At 50.4% G+C, this 21,326-nt stretch overlaps 1 protein-coding gene across 1 annotated transcript in view; it reads left to right on the forward strand.

The window, feature by feature from the left end:
- Positions 1–20,752: 20,752 nt before the first annotated feature.
- Positions 20,753–21,326, forward strand: part of PTPRS (protein tyrosine phosphatase receptor type S) — a 132,444-nt gene continuing 131,870 nt past the window's right edge. The window contains exon 1 of the mRNA XM_058428158.1: positions 20,753–20,916. The gene's annotated coding sequence lies outside the window, so the exon portion shown is untranslated. The remainder of the gene's footprint in view (positions 20,917–21,326) is intronic.

Genomic DNA, 21,326 nt, shown 5'->3' on the forward strand with positions numbered 1-21,326 from the left:
ATTTGTTTTAGAGATGGGGTCTTGCTATGTTGCCCAGGCTGGTCTCAAACTCCTGGCCTCAAACAACGCTCCCAACTCAGCTTCCCAAAGTGGTAGGATAACAGGTGCGAGCCACCACGCCTGGTCTAATTTTGTTGTTGTTGTTTTCTTGTTTAGCGGCAGGGTCTGGCTCTGTTGCCCAGGCTGGAGTGCAGTGGTGCGATCATAGCTCACTGCACCCTCCAACTCCTGGGCTCCAGTGATCCTCATGCCTCAGCGTCTCGAGTCACCAGGACTACAGGTATGTGCCACTACACCCGGTTAATGTTTTAATTAAAATCTGAGTATTGGCCGGGCACGGTGGCTCACGCCTGTAATCCTAGCACTTTGGGAGGCCAAGGTGGGCTAATCATGAGGTCAGGAGACGGAGACCATCCTGGCTAACACGGTGAAACCCCGTCTCTACTAAAAACACAAAAATTAGCTGGGCGTGGTGGCCGGTGCCCGTAGTTCCAGCTACTTGGGAGGCTGAGGCAGGAGAATGGTGAGAACCCGGGAGGCGGAGCTTGCAGTGAGCCGAGATCGTGCCACTGCACTCCAGCCTGGGGGACAGAGCAAGACTCCGTCTCAAACACACACACACACACACACACACACACACACACACACACACAAAACCAGAGTATTTTAATCATTCCCCATGGGTGGACATCTAGGTTGTTTCCATTTTTGCTATTGGAGACAATACTGCCATAAGCGCTCTTGGTGGCTCTGCGCCTTGGGCAAGTCACTTGTGCTTCAGTTTCCCCATCTGTAAAATGGGGCTGGTAATAGGATTGTTGGAGGATTAAATGTGGAAACTGTAATAAAGGGCTCCAAATGGAGCCCATTGCATATTAAGTGCTTAATTAATGTTAGTCCTCCTGCGAAATGTAGAAGCACTTCTTCCTCCCACCCTTGTCCAGAATGTTGACTTTCGTGGCAGAGAGGAGAAAACGGGTCAGGTGGGGTGGGGAGGACAAAGGCTGTTATTTCCCCTGGATGACACCAACCCAGGTGGCCACACAGGGTCTGGCACACACAGGGGAAGAGTAGCACCAACTCTTACATGTCACAGACCTGCGGATGAGTGGGCTGGGCATGTGTCCAGGCTGGGATGTGGCGGCTACGATTCACTGGACATTATGAGCCCATCTGTCTTCCCTCACAGGCTGCAGCCCAGGAGCTGTGGGGACACAGGTGGGGGACACAGAGGCCACAGTGACATCTGTACCCTGGGCCTCTGCTTAGACCCAACTCATCAATCCCAGAAAGACAGAGCTCAGAGAGGCAGCCAGATGTGGACCAGGCAGGAGTCACTGAGGCCACTGAAGGACAGAGCTGAGCCTGCAAGTGTGAATGAATTTGCTGATTGGTTTGCTTGCTTATTCCTCCATTCATTTATTAGGCACCTGCTGTGTGTCTGGTGCTGTTCTAGGTGCTGGGGATACAGCAAGGAACAAGATGGCCAACTGTGGGCTCACAGTCTGATGGCTCATAGACCCATTTGACAGATGAACAAACTGAGGCTCAGAGATGGGCAGGCGGTCTGGGGAAGAATATGAACTTTATGGAGAGAGCACTGGAGGAGGCCCATGGAAGGGTCTGGAGAAGGGGTGGCCTGATCTGATTCCAGTTTTGTTGTTGTTGTTTATTTGTTTTTGAGACAGAGTCTCACTCTGTTACCCAGGCTGGGTTGCAGTCGCACAATCGCAGCTCACCGCAACCTCTGCCTCCTGGGTTCAAGCGATTCTCCTGCTTCAGCCTCCCAAGTAGCTCGAATTACAGGCACACACCACCACGCCCAGCTAATTTTTGTATTATTAGTAGAGATGGGTTTTCACCATGTTGGCCAGGCTGGTCTTGAACTCCTGACCTCAGGTGATCCACCCACCTCGGCCTCCCAAAGTGTTGGGATTACAGGTGTGAGCCACCACACCCAGCCACGTTCATGTTTTTAAATCTTCCTCTGGCTGCTGAGTGGAGGGTGCAAAGCCCGAGTGGGGTGTGGGAGTAAAGTCATGGGGCCAGGAAGGGGCTGGGGTGCCTGGGAGGAGCACATCTCCCCGCTGGTCCCGAGGCTGAGTGAACCCTGCCTCACTCTGTACTTTTTTTTTTTTTCTTCAGAGACAGAGTCTTGCTCTGTTGCCCAGGCTGGAGTGCAGTGGCACGATCTTGGCTCACTGCAACCTCCACCTCCTGGGTTCAAGTAATTCTCCTGCCTCAGCCTCTTGAGTAGCTACGATTACAGGTGTGTGCCACCATGCCCGGCTAATTTTTGTATTTTTAGTAGAGACGAGGTTTCACCACGTTGGCCAGGTTGGTCTCAAACTCCTGACCCTGATCTCTCAAAGTGCTAGGATTACAGGCGTGAGCCACCGTGCCCAGGCCACTCTGTACTTTTATTGTTCTCCAAAGAGAAAAGTCTTTGGAGAAAAGTCTCCAAAGTTACGTCTTGGTCAGGCACCAGCAAGATGCTGTTGAGGCGTCCACTTCTCCCTCAGCTCCCCAAAGTCCCTCCAGTCCATGCCAATTCACAAAGAAGGCAAAGTGGTCCCAGCCACCTGCAGACATAAATGTTGATGGTGGGACATCAGGGCAAGTGCTGGAAGCAGCCAGGCACGGAACAGTTCCCACTCAGGCTGGCAAGAATCACCTTTGCAGGTCCAGGTGGACAGGGAGGTGAGTGGATGCCAGGTGTGGGGACCTCCTCCCCAGTAGAGTTCCAAGCCAAACGGTCCCTGTGTCCATTTTGTTTCATGCACGCCACCACCAAGTGGGGGCATGTCTGTGGCAGCACTGGGGACAAACCCCAGGTGCAAGATGCAGCTGAGGGTGTCTGCCAGGTCTCGAGGGCAGAATTGGAACGAACCTTGGAGCTGGAGCTAGAAATAAAACTGATTTAGCTTCAGACCCTGGGCCGCAGTGAGGGGGCCCTGGAGAGGCCAATATCAACTGCAGCAGAGCCCTCTGGCATGCCGGATACGTAAAACTATTTGCAAAAGAACTCTGTGTGGATGAGATTTCTGTTCCCTCTTTGCAGAGGAGAAAACATGAAGCACAGAGATGAGAAGCCACATGTCCAAAGTCACACAGTGAGAAAGCAGTCCAGCCAAGACTGGAACCCCTGACTGTCTGAGTCTGGAGCCATCCTACTGTCCTCTGTAGGAGGGTGTGGAGGATTTTCTCTGAGAAGCAGCAGCTACTTAACCCGGAGAAGGCAAATATATGACAAACAGACCACCAGGCTCCATTCAATGGTCCATGGCAGGCATCACTAATCGATAACAGAACTCTTTCCCAGGGAGTCAAGGCCCAGGCATCACTAATAAATTGCAGCACTCCTTTCCCTGCAGAACTGAGACACAGGCTCAGAATCCTTCTCAACGCAGCCCCGAACAGCTATTAAATATTTCTCATCAATGAGCTGGTTGTGCCATCGGGGTCATTGGATAAATATAGGCTGACTTTTCACTTTTCAGGAAACGTTGCTCCTTCATGTGCTAGATCGACCTTTTAAAGCCAGACATGGAATCCCTTCCCTGTTAAAAAATTCCTCTGGGGTCGGGCGTGGTGGCTCATGCCTGTAATCCCAGCACTTTGGGAGGCCGAAGCGGGTGGATCACCCGAGGTCAGGAGTTCAGACCAGCCTGGCCAACATGGTGAAACCCCATCTCTACTAAAAATACAAAAAATTTACCTGGCGTGGTGGCAGGTGCCTGTAATCCCAGCTACTCGGGAGGCTGAGGCAGGAGAATCGCTTGAACCCAGGAGGCAGAGATTGCAATGAGCCGAGATCGCGCCATTGCACTCCAGCCTGGATGAGAAGAGCGAAATTCCGCCTCAAAAACAAACAAACAACAACAACAACAACAAAAAAGCAAAAAACAAAGACAGAAGGAAGGAAGGGAGGGAGAGAAAGAAAGGAAGAGAGAGAAAGAAGAAGGAAGGAAAGAAGGAAAAAAAGAAAGAAAGAAAGAAAGGAAAGAAAGAGAAAGAAAAAGGAAGGAAAAGAAAGAAAGAATCGTATTGGCTCGGCCTATTTGTATAACCTGGATGGTGATAGCCCCCCAGGTCCAATCTCTTGAGACCAGAGGGTGGGGTCACAGAGTGAGTGAGGCAGCTGAGGTGTCAAAGGGACAGACGGTCAAGAAAATCCCCGCAGGCTGGACAAACATCCTGGCAGGGGTATTTTGGAAGCAACAATAAAAAGAGTAAGAACAGCTAATAATAACAGCAACCCATCACAGCTACTATTAGCGTGTTAAGTATTAAAATATTCTCTACATTTGGCAGATGGGGAAACTGAGGCCCAGCGAGCAGGTGACATGTGCCCAAGGTCATGCAGTGAGTACCTGGGTGTTTGCTAGAGACTTCCTTCCCCGGGAAAAGGGACATCTGTGCAAGACTTGGCTCAGATGAGACCTTTGCGTGTAACAGACTAGGAGGGAGAATCCTCTTCTCATGGGGGTGGAGCCTTCCCGTGTCCTAGGAGAGTCCCAAGGACAACCCCTCCCCACAGCAGCTCACATCCTGTGTGACCTTCACTGAATCTTGGCATGACTCCTCGAACACGCTGGGCTTCAACTCCGGAGCAATCAAATTCTCTTTGTAGCCGTCCTGCCCCAGCCACTCTTGAGGGCCTGGCGCTCACAGCTGTGGGTGAAGTTTGCCTGTCGAGGACAGGAAGTGTCTATCTTTATATTCCAGCATTAACGAGCCCCGATCTTATTGAGATGGCACTTTCTTTCTCCTCCTAATAAACGAGAATGTATTTTTTTTTTAGCTCTTCCTCCATCACTTGATTCTCAAGTCTGGATTGTCTGAAGGTTTAAAACACTTCCGACTGCATCATCACATTTTTAACATTTTCCTCTCCTGAAGAAAAAAAGCAGAAAAAGAGAGAAAAGTGCTGATTGCATTAACAGGAGTATGGAGCGCAAAAAGAGGGAGGTGATCGTGCCACATTCTCTGCCTGGAACCTCACTAAGAGGAGTGTTTGATTCAGAAAACTTGATAGATTGGAGCATAAGGAAAAAGGAAGCAAAAAAGGATATAGCATGCACTGTTCATTCCCCCACCCCACCCCTCAGCCACTCACACCGGCATTTATTGAGCACCTAATATGTGACAGGTGCTGTCCAAGGTGCTGGAACTACAAGAATGAACAATGTGAATAAAACTCCCCAACCTGCCCTCTTGGCACACAGAATGCGTGGGAAGACATGTTAAGCAGCTAATGACATAATTAACTATTACAATTCATGATTTAAATGCAAATTGTTCAACGAGGAAGAGAACCAGGAGGCAGACTTTGTCTAACTTTTCAGTTCCACACTGGCCACAAGGTCCAGCCAAGCCCTCTCTTGAGCAGAGTTGGATTTGGGGCATACAAGGAATAATCAATGGGTCAAGAAGTGAAAGGAAAAAGAAAGGGTGCCAACATTCGATCATTTGGCAAACACTTATTGAGCAACTACTGTGTCCCAGGCCCTGAGCTAGTCACTGAGGCTACAGGGGAAACCAAGACAGGGAATATCGCTTTTTTTTTTTTTTTTTTTTTAACAGATGAGGAAATGGAGGCTCAAAAAGATGATATGACTTGCCCAGGGCTACAGAGTTGCGAGGTAGTGAAGTGTCTGACTCCAAATTCAGGGAATCATCTTTTCTATCAAGTTCTGATCCTCAGAGGAACAGCTGAAAGGGTTTCATGGAGGAAGAGGAGCGGAGAGGAAGGGAGGAAGGGGAGGGAGAATGGAGAGGAGAAGACAGAGGAAAAAGGGACAGGAAGGATAAAGGGAGCTGGGGGGGGAAGGAAGAAGAGAAAGATGTGGAGGGAGAGGAAAGAAAGAGGAAGGATGGAGAAGAGGGGAAAGGGCGATTTTTTTCTGTGCAGCTTCCAAAGAGGAGGAGCAGGGCCAAAGGAGGGAGATTAAAGGAAGGAGAGGGAGCCCAAGTGGCTGAAAGGAAATATTGTCTATCTCTCAGCATTGTCCAAAACCAAGGCACCTCTCCTGTACAGGGAGTGAGGGTCCCATCACTGGAAGTATGCAAGTCTAGTTTGTGTTGGGAAGGGATCTCTGCTCTGAGAAATCTACTGATTACTGACCTCTCAGGCCCCTACCTTTCCCTTGATTTGAGGGCAGAGCGGGCTTCCACCAGAGTCCTAGGGACAGCCTTTGCCCAGAGACGGTTTCCAATCCTGGCTGTGTTGTGCAGGCATGGGCTGGTGCTCAGGCTTTCTGTGTCTCGCCCATAAAATGTGGCAGTAACAGCACAGACCTAGGACTGCGAGGGCAGGGGTCATTGGAAAGCCCCAGGAACAGTGCCTGGAACAGAGGCTGCGCTCGTGAAATGCTATTTCAGGCGCTGCCTGCAGCCCCAGTGTCATCTGGGAACTCTGGTTGTCTTTGGATCTTGGTCAGATCTGGTGCACACTGGGAGTGGCTGGCCCTGAGAATGACATCATCGGTGCCTCCTGCTCCACCCTCTGGGGGCTCCTGCTAAAGTGCTCAGGGGAATGCACAGCTATGCAAAAGGGTAGAACAGGTGCCAATACACAGAGTTACTGGGGGCACAAGCGGCCTGGCCTGGGGGTGGGGGTGTGCCCTCCTTGACCTTGCTGCACAGGGCCTGGGGGTAGCAGCTGGAGAGGTCAGGAGGCTTGGGAGTTCTGGGTACTAACCCTGATTGGTGCACACCCGTGGGCTAAATCCTGATCAGGCAGCAGCCCCCTGAACCCCCATCATCTGGGTTAATGACGAGCATGTGGCCCTCATTGGTGCCTGCAGGTTGTCCAGGCCCCAGAAAGCCTGCAAGCGGGTCAGAAGCTTGGCTGAGGGTCACTCTGTCTCTGTCTGTCCCCAGACTGGCCACTTCTCCCACTCCCTCAGCCTCTCCCTGGATCCAGCCCCACCATTGCCCACCTGGGCCAGTGCAGTCATCTCCACCCTGGTCCCTTGAGTCCCACCCTGCCTCCTCACAGTCTGTCCTCACCACAACAGCAGCCAGAGGGCACCTGTGAGCATCTGAATCAGGTCCTGCTCCTCCTCTGCATATGACCCTCCATGGCTCCCACCTCCCTCAGGGGAAAAGCCCAAGTCTTCCTGTGGCCAAGAAGGCCCTGCACACCCTGCCCTGTTCCTGCCTTCTCTACTCCCTCTTTCCCACTCCTCTCTCTGCTCCAGCTACATGGGCCTCCTTGCTGATCCTCCAACACGCCAGGCACGGTCCTGCCCCAGGGCCTTTGCATGGGCTGTGCCATCTGCCTGGAAAGCTCTTCTCCCACTTCATCCTGGCCTCTGTTCAAACATCACAGTGATGGGCTGGGTGCAGTGGCTCATGCCTGTAATCCCAGCACTTTGGGAGGCAAGGCGGGCAGATCGCTTGAGGTCACGAGTTCAAGACCAGCATGGCCAACATGGTAAAACCCCGTCTCTACTAAAAATACAAAAATTAGCCAGTGTAGTGGCGCACACCTGTAATCCCAGCTACTCGGGAGGCTGAGGCAGAAGAATCGCTTGAACCCAGGAAGTGGAGGTTGCAGTGAGCTGAGATTGTGCCATTGCGCTCCAGCCTGGGGGACAGAGTGAGATGCTGTCTCGAAAAAATAAAAAACAAACAAAAAACCCATCACAGTGAGGCTTTCTGTGACCACCTACCTATAATTACACCCTCAACCCTTCCCATTTCCTGTTCCATGTTCCTCCCTGGCATGTCCCATCTGACCCACGGTACATTTTTTTTTATCTGGCTCATGCCTATCTCCCCCGTTAAAAAAGTCAGCCCATGAGGGCTGGAGTTACTGCCCTGTTTTGTCCCCTGCTTTTTCCTGGTGCCTAGAACAGTGCCTGGCACTTGGTAATTGCTCAATAAATATCCGTTGGATGCAAACGTGAATTAAGGAATGAGTCGGAGTCAGACCTAAGGCTGGAAGCCCAGCCCTGCCTCTCCCAAGCTATTGGAGGGTCAGTACCACCCTTCCCTCTCTGAGCCTCAGTTTGCTCAGCTGCAAAAAGGGAACAAAAATAATCAGTCTCATCTCATAGCGTGGATTTTTGCTGCCCAGCTGCCTGGGAAGGTCTTGGCCCACAGCACATAACAGGTGGTCATCTGATGGAAGGTTGTGTTGTTCTATGTCGGGGCCTTCCCAGCTCAGAAACATCCCAATATTTGGGTTTCTTTCTGTTCCCCCCTCCCCCCAAAAAAGTTATGACAATATTGGGGGACAAGGACAGTGACCACAGGCTGGGGCACTCGTGTGCTGCATCTGAAATGCTGCAGCAGCCCTGAGCCTCTCGGGCATCAGAAAAACTCCCCTCTCCAGGGCCCCAGAGTGCCAGGCACAGGCAGAGGAGTTTGAGCGGGTAATTGGGACACATCTCGAGCAGATTTATTTAGCCCTTCCCGTTTTATCCTGAGCAACATCTCCGCTGCCAGGACGATCCCACTCGCCGCCTCATGGTCTCAGCCTCCTGGTCTAAGCCATTCCCTGTGGGCCAGGGTGGGTGGGAGCCAGCGAGGGTGGCAGCAGGAGGGTTAAGTTCACATCCACGCCTGCTGTCTCCTCCGAAGGTGTGAAATAACAATATCGGCCAGGCACGGTGGCTCACGCCTGTAATCCCAACACTTTAGGAGTCCAAGGCTGGCAGATCACCTGAGGTCAGGAGTTCGAGACCAGCCTGGCCAACATGGCAAAACCTCGTCTCTACTAAAAATACAAAAATTAGCCAGGCATGGTGGTGGGGCCCTGTAGTCCCAACTACTCAGGAGGCTGAGGCAGGACAGTTGCTTGAACCCGGGAGGTGGAAGTTGCAGGGAGCCAAGATCGCACCACTGCACTCCAGCCTGGGTGAAAGAGTGAGACTCTGTCTTAAAAAAAAAAAAAAAATTGTGACATCTATTAAGTGCCTGCTATGTGCTATGTGCTGCTCTAAGAACTGCACGTGATTAAACTGAACTAGAAGCTGCTCATGGATATTTGCTGATTGACTTATGTACTGGTCTGCATAGTGGTTAACACGGAGTGGGTTGAATCCCCCATTAGGATTGCTGTTTGCTCAACTTTCAGAAGGATGTGCTACGTGTCCGATCTATGTAAACCAAGATTAGCCTTATTATAGTCTGAGGGAAAATATGGAAAATATGCAAAAAAAAAAAAAAAAAAAAAAGCGCAGAAGTTGGTGTGCCATGGGAAGAAGAATGTCATTCTAAGTGGCCCCACATCAGTTAGAGTGATTTGTGCCTTACATCCTTTCCCCTCCCCCAGCTCAGGATCCTCTAGTTTTGCCCAGAATAAGCCCTTTCCCCTTCATCCACCCCTCCAGGGTATCTGCAACTCCCCTTCCTCTCTTCAATTATGCTGCAACGTATTCCCAAGACAAATCTGGGCACAGTATGCAAATGAAGTGAGTTAACCCTTTTCACGCCAATACAAGGTCTCACAAACTCAGCAGGTATCTGGCTAGCTCCATGGTGTGCTCCCTTCTGTGGGACGGGTGGATAAGCCCCTGCCTGTGCCAGACCCCAGCCCAGCTGTCATAGGGATGAAAGACCCAGGGGCAATGGGCTGGAAGAGTCAGGAGGGCTTCCTGGAGGTGGCAGGGGCAAAAAGTGGCAGAGATGGGCAGAGGAAAAGCCAGGTGGTTGGAACAGCTCGAGAAAACATCCAGAGGCAGGACCGCCAGGGAAGGAAAGAGCACAGCTTCTGTAGTAGGGCTGACTTGTGTTCCAAACATGTCCCTGGGCCAGTGACTCCACCTCCCCAAGCCTCAGTTTCTTCCACTGTAAAATGGGTCTACGAAAGCCCATGCTGCCTGGGTGTCAGCACATTTCAAGGAGGTGATTCAGCCTGTCTTCACTCAGGCTGAACCTGGGAAGACCTTCCCAGGCAGTCCTCCTCAAAAAACTGCCTCCTGTGCTGTGCATACCACCAGTTACTTAATATTTTATTTATATCCACTTGTTTGCTTTTAGGTAACTAATATGGTTTGGCCATGTCCCCACTCAAATCTCATCTTGAATTGTGTATGTGTGTGTGTGTGTGTGTATGTGTGTGTGTATGTGTGTGTGTTTAGACAGGGTCTCACTTCATCGTCAGGCTGGAGTTCAGTGGCATGATCCCGGGTCACTGCAACCTTTACCTCCTGGGTTCAAGCAATTCTCCCACCTCAGCCTCTCGAGTAGCTGGGACCACAGGTGCACGCTAGCATGCCCAGCTAATTTTTTTTTGTGGTAGAGACGGGGTTTCCCCATATTGGCCAGGCTGGTCTTGAACTCCTGACCTCAGGTGATCCATCTGCCTTAGCCTCCCAAAGTGCTGGGATGACAGATGTGAGCCATTACCTGACCTCATCTTGAATTGTAATCCCCACAATCCCCATTTGTCGTGGGAGGTACTCGGTGGGAAGTGATTGGATCATGGGGACGGTTTCCCCACGCTGTTCTCCTGATACTGAGTTCTCACGAGATCTGATGGTTTTATAAACGTTTGGCAAGTTTCTCCCTCAGTCTCTCTCCTGCCACCCTGTGAAGAGGTGCCTTCCGCCATGATTGTAAGTTTCCTGAGGCCTTCCCAGCCATGTGGAACTGTGAGTCAATTAAAGCTCTTTTCTTTATAAATTACCCAACCTTGGGTATTTCCTTATAGCAATGTGAGAATGGACGAATACAGTAACTAAATGTCTCATTTTATTTTTTATTTATTTATTGAGACAGGGTCTCACTCTGTCACCCAGGCTGGAGTGCAGGGGTGCCATCTCAGCTCACTGCAATCTCCACCTCCTTCCTGCCTCAGCTTCCGGAGTAGCTGGGATTACAGGTGGGCGTTATCACGCCCGGCTAATTTTTGTATTTTTAGTAGAGATGAGGTTTCACTGTGTTGGCCAAGCTGGTCTCAAACTCCTGACCTCAGGCAATCTGCCTGCCTCGGCCTCCCAAAGTGCTGGGATTATAGATATGAGCCACCACACCTGTCCTAAATGTCTCTTTTTCTTCTTCTTCTTCTTCTCTCTCTCTTTTTTTTTGAGATGGAGTCTTCTCTGTCGAAGTGTCGAAGGCTGGAGTGCAGTGGCATGATCTCAGCTCACTGCAAACTCTACCTCCCAGGTTCAAGTGATTCTCCTGCCTCAGCCTCCCAATTAGCTGGGATTACAGACATGTGCCACCACACCCGGCTAATTTTTGTATTTTTAGTAGAGACAGGATTTCACCATGTTAGCTAGGCTGGTCTTGAACCCTTGAGTTCAGGCAATCCACCCACCTTGGCCTCCCAAAGTGCTGGGATTACGGGCGTGAGCCACTGTGCCCAGCTTAAAAGAAACTTCAGGTCATGTGTCCAGTGCTGGATGCAAGTACCAATGGAATTAAAACACAAGTGCAAGTAAGAATGTAACAAGTCAAATGAATAAGGAAGACAAAAAAGTTACAAAGAAAAACAATAAAGACCCAACCATGATATTAACAAATCCTAGGGACATTAACAAGCTCAAGGGGAATCATCTGTTCTTACACGTGAGTAATTTTGGCAGGCAATGATACCATAGTGTTTCATGCTCAGTGCGTAGAACTTAAAATCACTTTGTGAGGCCAGTGTGGTGGCTCATATCCGTAATCCCAGGGCTCCAGGAGGCCGAGGAGGGAGGACCACTTGAGGCCAGGAGTTCGAGACCAGCCTGGGCAACACAATGAGACCCCATCTTTACCAAAAAAAAATTTCTTTTTTTAATTATCTGGGCATAGTGGCACATGTCTATAGTCCCAGTGACTCAGGAGGCTGAGGTGTCAGGATCGCTTGAGCCCAGGAGTTCCAGACCAACCTGGGCAACATGATGAAACCCCCATTGCTACAAAAAAATACAAAAATGCATTTTGGGAGCCCGAAGCGAGCGGATCATTAGGTCAAGAGATTGAGACCATTCTGGCCAATAGGGCGAAACCTCGTCTCTACTAAAAATACAAAAATTAGCTGGGTGTGGTGGCATGCACCTGTAGTCCCAGCTACTTGGGAGGCCAAGGCAGGAGAATCACTTGAACTCGGGAGGCAGAGGTTGCAGTCAGCCGAGATCGTGCCACCGCACTCCAGCCTGGCGACAGAACAGGACTCCGTCTCAAAAAAAAAAAAAAAAAAAAAAAAAAAAAACAACCAGAAATGAGATGGGTGGGCTGGTGCACACCTGGAATCCCAGCTACTTGGAGACTGAGGTGGGAGGATTGTTTGAGTACAGGAGTTTGAGGCTGCAGTGAGCTATGATCATGCAACTACACTCCAGCCTGAGTGACAGAGTGAGACTCTGTCTTAAAAAATAATAATAAATAAGTTGTAGCCTCTCAAAGGTTCAAGTACTACACTCAGGGCCCACATTGATGGCACTGGAAGGCCCTTGGCTTGGTGAGGCTTGTGGCAGGGGTCCAGATGACATTGCCAGGCATGTCCCTCTGACTCTACACACAATACCCAGCACAGACCCCACCTGGTGGAGAATCCAGGCCTTTCTCCTTGAGAAGGGTGAACCAAGAGGCCCTGTCTGCACCGCCAGCTGGCAGGAGACAACGGAGGCCTGATTTGAATTTGTCATTGCGTCCCCCAGGGAGAGTGGGAGAATAAAACCCCTTGATCTTTTCATGTGCCAGCCAGGCCCCAGAGCTGGGAGGCTGGCTGCATGGCATCCCCTTGCCTCTCTGAAAACCTGGATCTTATTGCAATCAACAAAGGGTGCTCATGATCAGGGAAAGGGTCTTCTATGGGGTTGAACTGCATTCCTCCAAAAGAGATGTTGAAGTCCTAACCCCTAGGACCTCAGAATGTGACCTTACTTGGAAATAGGGTCTTTACAGAAGTAAAGTTAAAATGAGGTCATTAGGGTGGGTCCCGATCCAATATGATGGGTGTCCTTATACAAAGGGGAAATTTGGACACAGAGACAAACCCACATAGAGGGGAGATGATGTGAAGAAGAGACACAGGGAGAAGGCGGCCATCTGCAAGCCAAGGAGTGAGGCCTCAGAAGTAACCAATCCTGGGCAGGCGTGGTGGCTCCTGCCTATAATCCCAGCACTTTGGGAGGCCCAGGTGGGTGGATCACCTGAGGTCAGAAGTTCAAGACCAGCCTGGCCAACATGACAAAAACAATTTTTTTTTAGAGATAGAGTTTCACTCTTGTTGCCCAGGCTGGAGTGCAATAATGTGATCTCGGCTCACTGCGACCTCTGCCTCCCAGGATCAAGTGATTCTCCTGCCTCAGCCTCCCGAGTAGCTGGGATTACAGGTGCCTGCCACCACCCACACATGTCTAATTTTTTGTATTTTTTTAGTAGAGACGGGGTTTCTCCATGTTGGCCAAGCTGGTCTCAAACTCCTTATCTCAGGTGATCCACCCACCTCGGCCTTCCAAAGGGCTGGGATTACAGGCATGAGCCACCGCACCCAGCCAGGATTCATTACTTCCGAGGCCTTGCTCCTTGGCTTGCAGATGGCCGCCTTCTCCCTGTGTCTCTTCTTCACATTCTCTCCCCGCTATGTGGGTCTGTCTCTGTGTCCAAATTTCCCCTTTGTATAAGGGACATCATCATCACCAATCATCCACATTTTAGAACATTTTTAAACATTTTTGTTTTATTTTAGAACTTTTTAACATTTTAATTTTAGAACATTTTAATAACCTGGAAAGAAACCTCAAAATAATCCATTGCCTAATTCAAGATCATTAAGATTTATTCCTCTGCATGTTTTCCTAAGAGTTTTATAGTTTAAACTCTTCCATTTAGGTCTATCATCCATGTTGAGTTGATTTTTGTATATGGTGTGAGGTGGGGATTCAACTTCATTCTTCTGCTTGTGAATATGGAATTGTCCTGGCCCTACTTGTTGAAAAGACTATTCTTTCCCCACTGAATTGACAACTTGATGGAAATCAATTGACCATAGATATGAGGGTTTATTCTGTACTCTCAATTCTACTCCATTGATCTGAATATCTATTCTTACGCCAGTAGATCATTGTCCTGGTTACAGTAGGTTTGTAATAAGTTTTGAAATTGGGAAGTGTGAGTCCTCCAACTTTGTTCTTTTTCAAGATTGTTTTGGCTGTTCTAAGTTCCTTGAACATTTTCACATGAATTTTAGGATCAGCTTGCCAATTTCTGCAAAGAAGCTAACTGAAATTTTGATAGGGATTGGGTTTAATCTTTAGATCAATTTGGGGAGTATAGACATCTTAACAATATTATTCTTCCAATCCATGAGAATGGGATGTCTTTCCATTTATTTAAGTCTTCTTTAATCTTTCAACCTTTTATTTTTTATAGTGTAAGCTTTGCACTTCTTTTGGAAATATATTCCTAAGTATTTTATTCTTTTTCATCAATTGTAAATGGAATTGGTTTCTTAATTTCATTTCGTTTGTTCATTGCCACTGCATAGGAAATACAATGGATTTTTGTGTATTGATATCATATCTTACCGCCTTGATGAATTCATTTACTAGTTTTAATAGGTTTTTAGTGGATCCCTTAGGATTTTCTACATGCAAAATGATGTCATGTGCAAATAGAGATAGTTTAATTTCTTCCTTTCCAATATGAATGCCTTTTATTTTATTTTCTCACCTAGTTGCCTGGTTATAGGCTTCAGTACAATGTTGAATAGAAGTGGTGGGAGGGAGCATTCTCATCTTCTTCCTGATCTTAGGGGGAAAATATCCAGTCTTTCACCATAAAGTATGATATTGACTGTAAATGCCTTTTATTAGGTTGAGAAAGTTTCATTCTACGCCTAGTTTGTTGAGTGTTTTACTAACCCATGCCTCCCCAAATCCTCCAACACTTACCCAATCAGCTAAATCAGGGGACCCCCCAAATGAATCCCACATGGAGCCCAGCACAGAGCAGGTGTGCAGCAAATAGGATGTTCCTATCTGCTCCTCTTCCCTTTGGCGTTTGAAGTGAATTTGTGAGGAGAAAGAGACAGAGAGGAGCAGAGAGAACAACATTTAATTTGAAGTAACGTGCAATGATAGTGGAATCTCTGGCACAGGCAAAGTTTAGGGGAGATGTTTTGGACCTGTCTCATGGGAATTTAAGGCTGAGTTCTTTGCAGACAATCCTGAACTTGGTATGAAGAGTCCTGTTTGTACACAGTGATGGGCGGCTGATGGTTCCCCTGGAGTTATTTCAACAAAACCACAATGGAGCTAATTACCAGGATCTGGGAGGCTCCTAGGCAGAGGTTGGTCTGGCAGAAAAGGAAGAGGAGGGTGGCAGAGTGGGAAGAACCCCCTCCCCCACAACTCTCCTGAAGAAGCAGCAAATGTTCATCGAACTTTTCACCCAACAATGACTCACACCCTCCGTGTGCGTGCCAGTCACCACGATCAGCAGACAGGAAGGAGACCCAGAACCTACCATGTCCTACCTCCCAATCTGAGTGTTTTTCACAGTGTGGATCTTGGAGGGTTGAGCCATGCCCCTGGGGACAACATTCTCTCCTTGGTTCTCTTCAAGCCTTGGCCTGCAGGAAGGCTTAGCTTGGTGCTATTGTGTCTTTAATACCTTTCTAACACGCGTCCATTTCCTGGGGCTGTCCAGAGTCTGCGACAGCATCAGACTAGAATGTTCTGTTCTTGGCTTGGCTGCACGCAGTGGCTCACGCCTATAATCCCAGCACTTTGAGAGGGGGAGGTGGGAGGGTCATTTAAGCCCAGGAGTTCGAGACCAGGCTGGGTAACATAGGGAGAGCCTGTCTCTACAAAAAATTTAAAAATTAGCCAGATGTAGTGGTCTGTGCCTTTCGTCCCAGCTACCTAGGTAGCTGAGCTGGTAGGATCACTTGAGCCCCAGGAGGTCGAGACTGCAGTGAGCTGTGATTGTGCCATTGCACTCCAGCCTGGGTAACAGAGTGAGGCCCTGTCTCGGAAAAAAAAAAAAAAAAAAGAATTTTATAATTTTCTGTTCTTGTTGTATTGACTTGTAGGATCATCTTTTGTTTCCGGCTAGGGAACCATAGTTTTCTCATTTACAGTGACCACATTTTTTTTTTTTTCTTTAGACGGAGTTTGTTTCTTATTGCCCAGGCTGGAGTACAATGGTGCGATCTCGGCTTACTGCAACCTCCGCCCACCGGGTTCAAGCAATTCTTTTGCCCCAGCCTCCCAAGTAGCTGGGATTATAGGCACCTGCCACCACGCCTGGCTAATTTTTTTGTATTTTTAGTAGACACAGGGTTTTGCCATGTTGGCCAGGCTGGTCTCGAACTCCTGGCCTCAGGTGATCTGCCCACTTTGGCCTCCCAAAGCGCTGGGATGACAGGCGTGTGCCACCGCGCCCAGCCTACAGTGACCACACTTACCAGGAATCCTTTTTTGGGTCTGCACCTGGTGGCAGGTTGTTGACATAGTGTGATTAATTTCATCCTCCAGACAGCCCTAAGGGACCAAGACTTTTTTTTTTTATTTTTTATTTTTTTGAGACAGAGTCTTGCTCTGTCGCCCAGGCAGGAGTGCAGTGGTGCGATCTCGGCTCACTGCAAGCTCCGCCTCCTGGGTTCACGCCATTCTCCTGCCTCAGCCTCCCGTGTAGCTGGGACTACAGGCACCCGCCACCAGGCCCGGCTAATTTTTTGTATTTTTAGTAGAGATGGGGGTTTCACCGTGTTAGCCAGGATGGTCTCGATCTCCTGACCTCGTGATCCGCCCGCCCTGGCCTCCCAAAGTGCTAGGATTACAGGCGTGAGCCACCATGCCCGGCCGGGACCAAGATTGTTATTATCCCCATTTACAGACAGGCAAACTGAGGCACAGCTAGAGTAGGGAGATACGCAGGAAACAAACAAACTGGCCAAAATATAAAATCATTCCAAATCATGATAAATAATCCGATACTGAAGTGAAGATGATCATGTGGCCACCTCAGTGAGATGGTCTGGGAGGGTCTCCCAGAGACTCGAAAAGCAAGGAAGAACAATTGGCCTTGAGAAAAGCAGGAGGAACAGCATCCTGGTCAGGAGGAACAGACAGTGCAAAGGCTCTGTGGCAGGACCTTAGCTGGTGTGTTGGAGGCACAGCAAGGAGGCCCGAGTGGCTGAAGCAGAGTGAGCGAGGGTGAGAGAGGGAGGGGAAGGGGGTAGGTTATGCAGAGCTTGGTGAGCTGTGGGAAGAGCTTAAGCTTTTACTCCAAGTAAGATATCTCCTATCTCCTCCCAGCACTGTTAACTCCAGGAATTTTTGTTCTGTTGCCCAGGCTGGAGTGCAGTGGTGTGATTAGAGTTCACTGCAGCCTCAACCTCTCACATCCAAGCGATCCTCCTACCTCAACCTCCCAGGTAGCTGGGATCACAGATGTGCACCACCATGCCCAGCTAACTTCTAAAACTTTTTGTAGAGACGGGGTCTCCCTATGTTGCCTAGGCTAGTCCCAAATACCTGGGCTCAAGCCATCCTCCCGCCTCAGCCTCCTAAAGTGCTGGGCCAAAGTGCCTGGCCAACTCCAGGGATTTTAAAGACTGTTTTGTTTACTTCTGTTCTCCCCAGCACTTCAAACAACCTGGGAGGGGGGCCGAATGCATGGCCTGAACAGATGGGTTTCCCAAGCACATGGTAGAATGTATTTTTTTTTTTTTTTTTTTTTTTTTTTTGAGACAAAGTCTCACTCTGTTGCCAGGCTGGAGTGCAGTGGCGCTCAGCTCACTACAACATCTGCCTCCCGGGTAGAAGCGATTCTCCTGCCTTCTGAGTAGCTGGGACTATAGGCACGCGCCACCACGCCCAGCTAATTTTTGTATTTTTAGTAGAGACGGGGTTTCACCATGTTAGCCAGGCTGGTCTCAAACTCCTGAGCTCAGGCAATCCACCTGCCTCGGCCTCCCAAAGTGCTGGGATTACAGGTGTGAGCCACCATACCTGGCCAATGTATTTTTTGTTTGAGAGGGAGTCTCACTCTGTTGCCTAGGCTGGAGTGCAGTGGTGTGATCTCAGCTCACTGCAACCTCCGTCTCCCAGGTTCAAGCAATTCTCCTGCCTCAGCCTCCTGAGTAGCTGGGACTACAGGCATGCACCATCACACCCGGCTAATTTTTGTATTTTTAGTAGAGACAGAGTTTTGCCATGTTGGCCAGGCCGGTCTCGAACTCCTGACCTCAGGTGATCCACCCACCCTGGCCTCCCAAAGTGCTGGGATTACTGGCGTGAGCCACCGCGCCCAGCTGCTACAATGTATTTTAATTCTGTTTTTGATGTATTTAGTCTGTTTTCTTTGACTACTGACAAAATCCCTCAGAGGTACTAGTGGTTGTCCCCCTTTTCCAGATGGGGACAGCTAGGCTTACAGTGTTGTGGCCACTTGTTCAAGGTCACTCCCCAAACAGGTCACTGGGCTGGGGTTCGTGACATGATCAGCCCCTCCACGATCAGCCATCTCATTTTACTGTGTCTCAACCAATTATGCAAGGCTTGAGCACCCACTGTACATGACAAACCACGCCAAGCATTTGTACACAGACCGACCCATTTGATCCTTCACGATGGGATTGTGTTCCCATTGCTTGGATGAGAAAACTGAGGCCTGATTGTAAACGGTCAGGTCAGGGTCACCCCGCCAGGAAGAAAAACAAAGTAGGCTCTGCAAACCTGGCCGCTGCACTGGCCGCTGGGAAACTCCGAGCTTAATTTAGGTTCCTTGTTAAATTATTCATTATCTCCTCTCTCTTCTCCTGTTTATGACTTCCGCCTTATCATTTTGTTCCCCGGGTTAATGCTTTTTGTTTATCTGCATTTTTGGCCCGGAATGAATGAATCAACAATTTTGGAGGAAAAAAAAAAAATCTAAAGTTGAGTTCCTCTGTTGGGCACCAGGTCTTCTCCAAATATGTGCCTTGAGAAAATAAATGCTTTCGACGTGATCAAAACACAAGGACTGATGTGCAACCTTGTTTGGTGGCTGTGAGCCCTCCAACCCCCTTACCTTTGTCAATATCCCCCTTTTATTTTTTACTTCTGCTCTGTTTTTTTTTTTTTTTTTTATTTTTTATTTTTGAGATGGAGTCTCGCTCTGTCGCCCAGGCTAGAGTGTGCAGTGGCGTGATATCGGTTCACTGCAACCTCCGCCTCCCGGGTTCAAGAGTTTCTCCTGCCTCAGCCTCCCAACTAGCTGAGACTACAGGCACCTGCCACCACGCTCGGCTAATTTTTGTATTTTTAGTAGAGATGGGGTTTCACCATGTTGGCCATGCTGGTCTCGAACTCCTGACCTCAAGTGATCTGCCCACCTTGGCTTCCCAAAGTGCTGGGATTACAGGCATGAGTCACCAGGCCTGGCCTCTTTTTTCTTATTATTCCATCTTCAGGCACCAATGGCAGCCAGGCAGCCACATAATAGCAATTCATCATCACACCCTCCTTAGGAGCAGGGGCTACCTTGCCCCATTTTACAGATGAGAGCTGAGATCTAGAGGCAAATCCATTCTACAGATGGGGAAAGTGAGGCTCAGGGTCTCGCACAGCAAGTCAGTGTTTTAGCTGGGTTCCAACTGTGGCTCGTCCTGACTCCAGGGAAGCAGGGGATGGTAATTAGGTGAGATCTGTGTAAAGTGCTTACTCTATAAGAAGTGCTCCATCATCCATTCATTCATGTGTTCAACCTACACAGAGGGATCTCTGGAGCCACACTGCAGTGTAACTAGAATAAAAACGGGATAATGGGATCAGGCGCGGTGGCTCACGCTTGTAATCCCAGCACTTTGGGAGGCCGAGGTGGACGGATCACCTGAGGTCAGGAGTTCAAGACCAGCCTGGCCAACATGGTGTAACACCGTCTCTAACAAAAATACAAAAATTAGCCAGGCGTGGTGACAGCACGCCTGTAATTCCAGCTACTCCGGAGGCTGAGACAGGAGAATAGCTTGATTCCAGGAGGCGGAGGTTACAGTGAACCGCGATCACGCCACTGCATTCCAGCCTGGGCGACAGAGTGAGACTCCGACTCAGAAACAAACAAAAAACAACAAAAAACCGGGATAATGGGATAGAGCGGAGTGGGGCGTGGCTGGTAGCTGTTGTCAGGGAGGGCTTCTCCCAGGCGCTGCTTATTTGAGCAGAAATTGTAAAGATGAGAAGGGGAAGATCTTGGATGCTCGTTAGAGGAACTGTAAGAAGCTGGCTGAGGCGGGAGGATCACCTGAGCCCAGGAGTTTGAAGCTGCAGTGAGCTATGATCATACCACTGTACTGAGGCCTAGGTGGCAGACCCCATCTCTTAAAAAGCGAAGAAGGAGCAGCTGGTTTTTCTGGAGCATTGACATGGCGGGGGGGAGGGGGACAGGGTAGTGGGCGCTAATGTGAAACGGCCAGCTGCAGAGAGGAGGCGGGATTTTATTCCAAGGGTACTGGGGAGCCCTGGCAGAGTTTAGAGCAGCGCACAGAAAGTGCCATGCTCTTTGCACCCAGGACGCCAGGGCTCCCGCACGGACAGTAGCCCCAGGGGCCCTTCCCGCCGCCGCCCCCACCACCACCACTGCAGCCGCGCACGTGTCCCGCGAAGCCCCGCGCCCCACGTGCTCTCGCGGCCCTTTAAACACCCCGGGGCCACGTGACCGCGCTGTGCAGTCCCATTGGCGGGGGGGCGTGGCGGCCGCGCGGCTGCGCAGTGACGCGCACGGGCCGGCCCTGCCCCCGACCTGGCGGCGGCGGCGGCGGCGCTGGCGGAAGGGATGACGTCACCGGCTGGGGGGGCGCGCGAGCCGGCGCGAGGGGAGCGCGAGCCGCAGTGAGTGTCCTCGCGCCGCCCGCCCGGCAGCCCGGCCGGCGCGCGCACGCCGCGAGCCGCTGGCGCTCGGGCTCCGCTCGGATCCCATGCAACAGCCAGGATGTGAAGCGGGGCAGAGCCGGGGGAGCCCAGCCCAGCCAGCCTCCAGGTAAAGCCGAAAAAAAAAAAATCATGGATTCGAGGAAAAAAAAATGCAGGCGCTCCAAGGGGGGTCTTGGAGGCAGCCGAGTGGGCAGCGCGCCGGCTTTGTGCCGGGGAAGCCTGCACGGCCATTGTGCTCGGAGGATGCTCGGCTGCAGCCAGTTGCACGCCCAGCCGCTGCGCCCCGGTAGCTGCGCCCGGACAATGCCCCGAGGGACTGGGCCGGGGCCGCGCTGGGGGCGCTCGGCAGGCGGGGCTGGGGGGCTTCGTCCGCGGCGTGGGAGGGGGCTGGGCTGGAAGCGCCCGGAGCGCGGCGTTGGAAGCTGCCCAGCGCCGCCGGCTGCACCACCCCGGGCTGCGGGCGGGGCAGAGGCGCGGAGGGGGGCGCGCGTGTGTGCGGAGCGGGTGCCGGCCCCG

Source organism: Hylobates moloch, unplaced genomic scaffold (assembly GCF_009828535.3).
Source record: "Hylobates moloch isolate HMO894 unplaced genomic scaffold, HMol_V3 SCAFFOLD_15, whole genome shotgun sequence".
NCBI lineage: Eukaryota > Metazoa > Chordata > Mammalia > Primates > Hylobatidae > Hylobates > Hylobates moloch.